The sequence below is a fragment of the Uloborus diversus genome, chromosome 9 (genome assembly GCF_026930045.1).
Source record: "Uloborus diversus isolate 005 chromosome 9, Udiv.v.3.1, whole genome shotgun sequence".
Taxonomy (NCBI): domain Eukaryota; kingdom Metazoa; phylum Arthropoda; class Arachnida; order Araneae; family Uloboridae; genus Uloborus; species Uloborus diversus.
In genome coordinates this window covers 27,329,585-27,337,191 of record NC_072739.1, presented here as the reverse complement: position 1 = coordinate 27,337,191, position 7,607 = coordinate 27,329,585, and positions in this window count along the sequence as shown.

Genomic DNA, 7,607 nt, shown 5'->3' with positions numbered 1-7,607 from the left:
TACGTATAAAGATATCAGAGTATTTTGAACAATAGAATCCTGTTTAATAGTGAACAAAAAATTTTTTTTTGACAAATTATTGTTGTCTGATACTCACGAAAAAACAAAGAAACTTCAGTCTTTTTCTAAACAAAATAGATGAAAGGTATGCGTGATATGAAGCGTTACGCAACGTATTGATCAACTTCTGTACTATATTAAGAAATGTGATAACTAAACAAACCTGCGTACTGCGACTCATGGTGTCAAGAACTTCGAAATGACTTTTAAAGAATTTTTTTAACTATTTTTCTTATGCATTCCTGTTATTTAGACATTTAGAGCTAACTATACAAGGAATAAAGTTCGGCATCAAAATTTTAGTAAGATTTTTGATTTTGTGTGGCTACTGATAAGAATTACTCATGAGAATGACCAGCAACTACCATTTGCTTTTTGATTTAAAATGTAAGTTTATTTCCCTAAAGAAACCTTTATTTCTGAATTGCGTTTATCCTTTCAAAGTGGTAACCTCATTACTTATCTCTCAATTTCTTTTGCAAATGTAAGATTTCACACTTCATTCTCGTAACTCCTTCAATGTGATGAAAAATATCCATCAGTTTTACTCTGCTACATGTACAAAATGTATTCCTCGCATATAAAATCAGATACACGTACTTTCGTTTAATGTTTTACCTTTAAACTTGCATCAAAGAAATATATTTTGTTAATAATACTGAAAGAATTAAGCAGGTTTAAACATTAACCTGCTAGAGTACGTCAACAAGAGTAAAATACGTCTCTTTATAAACATACACACTTTTTAAAAAATTTTAGACACCATCAAATGAGCAGAGCACATTCCTTTTGCAAATAAACTAACGTTCCGAACCTTATTTATTTACCTGTATCTTTAATATTTTGTTTGATTGAACTATCATGAGATGCAGTGAATTATGATTAAATAACGAAGATTCGAATTTCAAATCTGCATATTTATTCAAATTTATTTGTTTAGGAATGAAATGCACAGAAAGCTGAAACTTTTCCGTGGCAAAAATTACACTTGTCGCAACAAATGTATCCTTTATTTGCCTAAATCAGTTCATTTATAGCGTCATTTTACTTAGAATTTTTAAATTTTCCAAACGTTGGATGCGTAAGTTACACAAATCAAACTACTATTATTTTTGCTAGCTACCGTAATATATTTTTCAAGATATTTTTGGTGCTACCAGTTTTTAGGTTTATCTGTACAGTTTTCACCAACTTACCGTGAAGCAACGTTTCTCTTTTACGCGTTTTTATCAATTATACGTTTTTTAAATTGGTTCCTTTAGAGTCTAATATACGTTAACGTACACCAATTATATATTTTTTCATCTATACGTATTTTTCTTACAGTCCCCTTCAAACCTGTAAGAACGGTGCTTGAAAATTTTATTTTCTGTATTAAAATGTATTAAACGTTTTATTACTGTTAAAATAAATTAAAAGTTAATTGAACTACAAAAACAGGGAAGGGGGCGAGGTATTGAATAATTTTATTGACATTGGAGACGCAGAGAAAAAGTTCGAATGAACCCAAGTTTTTTGTTGGTAAGACGCAACAACATCCCATTATGGCAACAAAACTGTTTTGGAATTTCTTCAGATTCAGAAAACTAAATGAAATACAGAATGCTCAGTGCTTTTACCAGTGATAAAGTCAAGAACTTTATAAATAAATTAAAAAGCATTAAAATTTTTATAACAGACGTAAAGAATAATTGAGAACAACAAATCAAGATGCATTATAAAATATTTCGTAAAAAAAGTTAAAAATTTCAATATTTAACTCTAGCTCAAAATGTCAAGTTATACAAGTTCGTTGGTATAGTTTAATTAACAATATTTTCTTTTTGAATTCATTTTATTTCCAAATATAAGTTCCTTTTTTTTGTGAGATGTCTTCTATTTAAAAACGAAGTAAAAGTTGCATTTCGTTTGAAAATTCTCTTCTTTAGGGACATTAATGACTTTAAGCGGGAAACTTTTCTGTTTTCGCTAGATATGTTGCTGGCCGCCTTTAGGAGTATTTAACTCCATATTTTCCAGAAACGTTTATGTTTTTCTTTGCTAAGAGAAAAAACGTCCTTATAATAGAAGACAATGCTTGAATTCTGTGTTGAAAAGTAGTGGGCACCGTTAGATCGAAGAAGTAGAAAATGACGTTAAAGAGATGACTAATTGGGTGTTAAAAAAAAAGGATAGTGCAGACTTGGATCCATTCTGCTTGTTTTATCCTTTTATAATTCCGTTGACATTGTGAGCAACTTAGGTGGATGACTGTTTTTACTTCCTTTTACAAAAAAGGAAGTATTGTATTCGCGAAAAAAATTTCACTCAAAAATCGGCCTTAATTTCAATTTTTCTCACTCCCGAATGAATGTTGAGTTTCTTTTTCGACCCGACCACATGTGGATATATGCCTAGGAACGTACAGACACCAGAAATATACATTTTGACGACCCCCAAGTTAATTACAATGAGTTTTATCGTGACGTCCGTATGTACGTATCTGCGTATGTGCGTATGTGTGTATGTGTGTATGTGTGTATGTATCTCGCATAACTCAAAAACAGGATGTCCTAGAAAGTTCAAATTTGGTACGTGGACTCCTAATAGGGTCTAGTTGTGCACCTTCAATTTGGTTACATTCGGATGTTTCTAACGGGGTCTTTTGCCCCTTTTTGGGGGGAAATCATTGTTAATTTCGATGTAAACTCAAGTTGTGTTATAATTTGTTGGACACTTGGCGATATATCACCAGTCTTTTGGTCGCCAAGTTTTGTCGCCAACTTGGCGACAAATTTAGACATTTTTTTAAAAAATTTTTTTTTAAAATTTGGTTTCAGTTTGGCCACTGTTGGTGATATTTAGAGAGTAAACAATTGAATCACACTGAAATTGCCAATAATGGAGAAATGACATTAAATTGGAGTAAAAGGAAGTCATGTGATGCACACATCAGCTCGTTTCTCTTAATCATCAACTACTTAAAGGTTCTCAACTACCACATCTCTTCGACAAAAATACTAACTGATATGTCTGTTTGACCAATTAATTTTCTTACTCATGCAATGAGTAATTTTTCCTTTTCGAATTCAGGTTGCTGTTCGTAGCAAGCGAAAATTTTACGCTTTAAAATACCGTTCACCAATTGCAGTAACTTTATTTATTATTTTTTTTAAATTTAAGTTTGAAAACTGGATCTTTTAAATGGTATTTTAGCTTTACTTTGTATAATTCAGCAATTTATTGAAATCAGAACTTTCTTACCTGATTCTTTTCTTTCGCCTTCTAAATCAAAAGGTCACCACTTAAAGATACCAAAAAACTTTAATTACACTCACGAACACTTGACAACACGGAAAACAATACAGAACGTAAGCACACATAGAACAACTCGTTACATATTTTCCTTCACACTCATCTGTCTCTACATCGGAACTCGCTTCTACCGGTTCGGCACAGAAGCGCCCCCTCACGGTTTTAAAGTTCAATCTGCAACATCCTCAGGGGCCAGAAAGTTCGTCAGTTGACGAAAAATGTCTCATGGCGATCCAGACAGTTCTAAGGACATAATAGTTGCACTGGTCTCCTGATGAAAGTTCCATTGGAGAGTCTCAACGTGCAGGCCCGGACCCGTCCATCTCGTCCAGGATGCATTTCTGTCACAACGGCCATCTTCCAAAAAAGTCTGAGGTGTTACCGTCTCGTATCAAAACCACTGTGCCTTTTTCGATATTCACACAGCCACTCACTGACTTAGATTGATGAGCAGACCTTAGTTCAAGAAGATACGAGGATTTCCATCTATTCCATAAGCGGTTCAGGAGATCTTCTTGGTACTTCCGTAATTTAAGCAGCTGGGAAAGAGAGGAGCTGATTTCTTTACCAGCCTGAGGAATTGTCAGCAATCTTCTTCCTATAAGAAAATGCCCTGGTGTAAGTGGTTCTGGCTCATGGGGATCACTAAAAAACGTATGTTAGGGGTCTTGAATTGATAATGGCTTCAAACCTCGATCAAAATTACTTCCATTTCCTGAAACGAAACTGAAGTTTTCCCTAATACTCTTTTCAGTGACATCTTGACAGATCTTACTAAGCGTTCCCAAAAACCACCCCACCAGGCTGCTCTTTCGACAATAAATTTCCACGAATAGCCAAGTTGCTAAATAAATTTCGAGTTTCTTCATCTTTCATTATCTTCCACAGCAGATTTAGTTCTTGTTTTGCTTTATGGAATGTCTTGGCGTTGTCGCTGTATATGGTTTTACAAATTCCTCGTCTTCCAATAAACTTTCGAAAGGCCTGTAAGAATGTCTTCGTAGTTAAGTCTGTTGTCAATTCTAAGTGCACTGCCCTTGTTACAGCACAGGTGAATATCAGTACATAGGATTTTTTTGATACGTTCTGATCTTTAATATACAAGGGTCCCATGTAATCCACGCCAGTAACCTGAAATGGATATGCTTCGGATATCCTATCGGCTGGAAGAGGTGCCGGAATCTGAGTTGCTGGCTTCGCCCGCAATTTTTGACACAAATTGCATCTGTAAATAATACTTTTTATTCTCTGTCGGGCTCTTAAGATCCAGGTCTTTCCTCTTAGCTGAGTTAAGGTTTCTGACACACCTCCGTGTTTTACTCTTTCGTGACAATCCATAATTATGAGATTCGATAGAGGACTCTTACTAGGCAACAAGATGGGATGCGCTTCTTGGTAGGACATACTGGCATGTTGCAAACGTCCGCCAATTAAAATGATTCCTTTCTCATTTAAAAATGGATTAAAGGACTTAATGGGAGATGTTGTCGATAATGGTTTACCTTCTCTCAAAGCCAAATATTCTTCAGGAAAGTTTTCCATCTGAGTAAATTTTATCCAGTACTCCTCAGCTGATTGAAGTTCTTCCGAAGTTAACGCTTCAGTTCTCTTACTGCGAGGATTTTTCGTGTTGAAGACGAATCTTTTAATCCACGATGTTATTCTCAGTACCTTATTGAATTTACTGAATTTGTGTAGATCAAAAAGAGCTCCAAATTCCGTACTTACATGGAGATTAGTTGCTTCCTGAAATTCAGATTCAAAATCAACTTCATGAGACTCTTCATTGATTCTTTCTAGCAATTGATCAGAGTTTTTCCTTATCCATGGTGGTCCTTGCCACCACAGTTCTTTATCCTTCAAGGTAATTATGTTTTCTCCTCTTGATAGTAAGTCCGCGGGGTTTTCAGTTCCAGGACAATGATGCCACCACTCAGGAAGGCAAATCCTTTTGATTTCTTCGACTCTATTTCTTACAAACATTTTAAGTTTTCTTGTGCTTCCCTTAATCCAGTGTAATGTTATCATGGAATCTGACCAGAAGTAAAATCCAACGTTTTCTGAAAGAGTCAGACTATTTCGAATGTACTGGAACAATCTTGCTCCTATGAGCGCTGAAAGAAGCTCCAATCTTGGAAGAGTAATGTCATGTATCGGTGCAACTCTTGATTTTGAGGCTACTAACGTCGTATTATAATTCCCACTTGAATCTCTGAAACCTACATAAATTACAGCCCCATAGGCCTTTTTACTAGCATCTACAAAACAGTGAAGTGTCCAATCAGACAATTCTTCCATTTTGTTCATCGAAGTTAAATGCCTCGGTACTCGAATTTCATTTAAGTAATATAGCTCTTCGCACCAATTTTGAAAGGTGTCCTTCAAGTCCGGTGGAAGCGGATCATCCCAATTTAATTTTCTCTTCCAAATTTCTTGCAAAAGAATCTTTCCTCGTACTGTAAATGGTGAAATCAGTCCGATAGGATCAAATACTTTTCCTGCAGTTCTTATAACACCCCTCTTGGTTGCTTTCAAATCGTGTGCACTTTTCTCACTGAGCAGCTTTTCATTTTCGATGCTCAGAAGGTCTTGCTTTGAGTTCCAGCAGTAGCCTAGAATTTTGCAAGAGGCAGAGTCTTTGATGGCTTCTTCGCGCAATTTAACTTCCAGTGCTTCAGAATTCGTTCTCCATTTTCTCATGTTGAATCCAGCTTCTCTCAAAATACTTTTTACTTCTAGATGAGAATTTCAATGCAGTTTCTTCGTCTTCTAGACTATGGATAAGATCGTCAACATATAACTTATTGTTCAAGATGTAAAATGCATCTGGATAATCTTCTTTATATTTCTTTATGTGATGTTTTATTGTAGCACTAAGCAAAAACGGAGAGGAACTTGTGCCAAAACTGACACGCGTCATTCTTAAAATTTGCGATTCCATATTTAAATCTTCCTTTAACCATAAAAATCGGAGCGCGTCTCTATCTTCTGGAGCCAATGCAATTTGCAGAAAGGCTCCCTCGATATCTGCTGTTAAGGCGATTCTATTTAACCTAAACTGCAAAAGCAATGCTAACAAATCTGGAGTAAGGTTTGGACCAGGATGTAAACAGTCATTGAGAGAGAGAGAACCAGGAGCACAAGACGACGCATCGAAAACTATTCTCATTTTAGTTGTCAATTTATCTTCGCGGATGACGGCTTGATGAGGCATGTAGAAAGTCTTCGCAACATGATCATTTATGTTACCCTCCACCTTTTCAGCAATTCCTTCCGTAATATGCTTCGTTATAATGCCTTTATACTGATCAAGAAATTCAGCATTTTTCCTAAATTTCCTAACTAGTGTTCGGAAACGTCCTTCAGCATTGACATAGTTATCGGGCATTAAAATGGCATTTTCATTCCAAGGAAGGTTTACTTGATAGCGTCTGTCAATCATCTTTATAGAATTTTCGAACTGCTTCAGTACTTCATCCTGTTCAGAAATTAAATTATCATTCGCTGCGATTCCCAAACTTTCTAAATCAAATATTTTCTGTAATATATCCCTTTCTTCTGAGTCAACATTTCTAACGATAGCCTTCATTATTTGTTTCTTTTGTAAGAGTATTTCCTAAAAATTCTGACCCATTAAACACATATCCCAACTTCGTTTCTATTCCTACTAAAGATCCTGGCAAGCGTTTTATTTTCCCTGTGACAATATTCCAATAATAATCTGAACCAATTAATAATGATACTTTCGAATTTTCAGAACCAGATATATCAGCCATGGGTATATTTCTTTGTTCACAGAACTCTGATATTTCTTTCCCTGGGCTTTGGATTATTGCCTCTGAAATGCATGGAGTTTCAATCGCTTCCAACGATATTAATTCTTTCAAATTAAAAACACTTCTCAAGTTGACGCGAACTCTTTTTCTCCAAACAATCTTCTGTGTTCTTGAACCGAATACATAAATCTTCAAACGCTCTTCACCTACTACTTCTAATTTCAATTTACGAGATATGTTTTCATCAATGAAACTTCGTTCACTACCTCCATCAAATAAACAACGAAGTCGTAATTCGTTTTTGTTTTGAATAAGTAAAGCCTCAGCTGTCTGCAAAAGGATCCTTTTTCCCCCCTGACTGGAATAATTCACAGCTGAATTGGCGCCTGGGTCAGTTTCTTTTAATTTTGTTTTTTCTCTCTCAGCGTATGAATTGCATTTTGTTTCGACTTGCTCGCAGAGATAACGGCTATGTTT